Source organism: Belonocnema kinseyi, chromosome 7 (assembly GCF_010883055.1).
Source record: "Belonocnema kinseyi isolate 2016_QV_RU_SX_M_011 chromosome 7, B_treatae_v1, whole genome shotgun sequence".
NCBI classification, from domain to species: domain Eukaryota; kingdom Metazoa; phylum Arthropoda; class Insecta; order Hymenoptera; family Cynipidae; genus Belonocnema; species Belonocnema kinseyi.
The window spans coordinates 26492406-26495267 of NC_046663.1; the positions used below are offsets into that span (position 1 = coordinate 26492406).

Genomic DNA, 2862 nt, shown 5'->3' on the forward strand with positions numbered 1-2862 from the left:
ATTCTGATTATTTTCGATTTCCATCGAGTGATGCCTCTCAAGGTTCCTCGTGAGAGGAACTGGAGATGGTGCCTGGGAAGGTGGTGGAACTCGTTTTGGCAAAGTTTTTGACCCACTCCTATGCATATCGAACTACAAAATCGGATTGCTTCTCATATCGTCGGGATGAAATCCGGAAATTCGTGAGTGGCCCAAGGTAGCATGTTTGTTGCCCTGGATCCTTAGCCTGACGATGGGTAGTTCAGATCTCAACATTCGAAGTGGATTTCTGTCCGTGGTACTTTCCATGACTGTTGTCCCAACAAGGCTATTGTAGGCTTCCTTGGCTTTACCGGACAATGCAGCCTAAACAAGTCGTAGGGTAGGGAGAAATTTGGGATAGAAAAAAGAAAAAATCAAATTTTAAAGGGCGATAAATAAATAAATCAAGTTGTAAATAAAATAAATATGAAAAAAATATGAAAAAGAGGCTTCCTAGTCTTTGTTCTACATTTTATTCTTAAAATCGACCTAATGTATCATAACGTTTTATATGCGTGACTTTCCAAAGGAAGATCATAGAAAGGAGTGATATCAAAAAGTGTTAACTCGTTCAGTGCATATCAAAATTTATAAAAAATGAGCGCGTATTAAAGTTATGATTTTCCAATCTGACGTTCTGTCAAAAGGAAAAGGACGTTTTCGATTTTTTCTTTATCTAACAATACATGTATAAAATGATATACAAAATGCGTATGTGAGATGTGTCCCATTAGAATTACATGATCTCTTTTGAACAAGAATTAGGAAATAAGTATCAGACTGCAAAGCCTGAGAACGATATAACTTGGGGTTTAGGTCTTATAAAAATTCTTCTGCGTGACAAAAATTCTTGTAATTTTTTTTATATATAAAAACTGGTAGTACTTTTTTTCATCTAGTACTTTTCAAAAAAATTAAGATAATTGACTTTTCTCTTTCCTTATGATGAGGGATTGTCATTTTTTCGAACTCCGCAAAGAGTTGATTAAAAAGTTGAAAATTACAAAAATATTGACGGTTTCTCTGAAAATATTTTTTAAAAAATTCACCGATTTGTTCATTCATAACTTTTTGATCTGTATTTGCCGATTTTGAACCAATGAGAAATTCCCCCACCAGAATAAAAAAAAAAGTAATTATTATCTTGATTGTGAAAAAAAAGAAATTTTAAAAAAAGCAATTCTTTTTTTTCAATTTTAAAAACATTTATGACATCCTATGACAGGCCTCACAGTCCTTACGGGATCAAATATAGGGACGAAAGGGTACTTTTGGTCACACTCCTGGGTGCTTTAATCGCGCTGAAAGGGTAACAACTTCAAGACTTTAATGAAACAATCCATTTATTTCTGTAAAATTAGAATGAATTTAGAGGAATATTGCTAAAGATAAACGAGAATTCGATGAAAATTATAAAAATTCAAGATTAAAAAAATTGAAATAATTGTAAACAATTTAAAAATGAAACAACTTCGTTGAATTTAGAAAATTTGAAATTAGCTCATCAAAATTGAAGTCAATTTAAAATCATGTAATAAACTGCCTAACAATTAAGGTAAAGTTAAAATACTTCAGGATTGATTAAATACAAACTTTAAAAAAACAAAAAAAACTATTGACTTCAGTCAAATTTGAGTGAACTTAGAGGAATTTAAGTTTAAATAAGAAGAACTCGATGAAATTTATGAAAAAAAATCAAGCTGAATTAAAAAAGAAATCAGGTGAATGAAAAACAATTAAAGAATGTGAAAAAAAATTCAATGAATTGAGTAGATTTGAAATGAAATTAGAAAAATTAAATATAATTCAAAAGAATTTAATGAACTGACCAAGAATTTATAGTGAGTTTAAAAAGTTTTAAACTTCAATACGAATTAAACAACTAAATTTTAAAAATGTATTGAATTGAGTAGAACTAAATGAATTTTAAAGAATTCAAACAAATTTGAAGAAATTCAAATACCCCAAAATAGTTTAAAGTCTATGAAATCCATTCAACTATTGAAGAAACTAAAAAATTTCTGGTAATAATTTAAAACGGCCTAAGGCTCTTGGAAATGCCAAGGAATTAAAAATACATATACCTTAAAATATTTCAAATCATTAGATCATATTATCAATTGAATTAAGAAATTCAAACGAATTCCAAAGAATTTAAATGAATTTAGGATAAATTAATAATAATTAAAAGGGAATTCCAAAAAATAATTTGAAAACTCTTAAAATCTTTAAAACCCTGAGAAGTAACTTATATATCTTGTATACATTATTTGCAATCTACTAAAATATTATTAAATCCCATGAAATTCTATAAGATCTGGCGATATTTCTTGAAAGCCTGGAAAATTCTGCATCCTAAGATACTGCAATCGCTTTGAAATCCCCTGAAATTATTGAAATCAATTTAAGATTTCTAGAAATCTTTTAATATTCCCTTAAATAGTTACAATCCTTTAAAATCCTACAAAATACCTCACTTCTCGCGAATAAATTCTTTAAAATTCACTAAAAATGTTGTAAAATAGCGTGAAATTCTATGATATTTTCTGAAATCCTGGAAAACGTATTGAAATACACTGTGCTTAAAAATCCCTCAAAATCCTCAAAAATCGCATAGAATGATTATTATTATTAATTCCTTGGAATTTTTTTTAATTCCTTAAAACGTTTCAAATTAAAAGCTCTTGAACATGCTTTAGAAGTTGAAAAAAAATCTTTAAAACCCTCTGAAATATTTCAACGGAATTCAAGACAATTCAGAAATAGGTATATATCTGAATTGAACAGTGATTAACCGATGAGTTAATTTACTGAAAGAAAAGTATTTCCTGATTCCAGAAT

General features: G+C 28.7%; 1 pseudogene; it reads right to left on the reverse strand.

Annotated features, from left to right (window-relative positions):
* LOC117176384 overlaps positions 1-2862 on the reverse strand; it is a 20173-nt pseudogene that overhangs the window by 4624 nt on the left and 12687 nt on the right.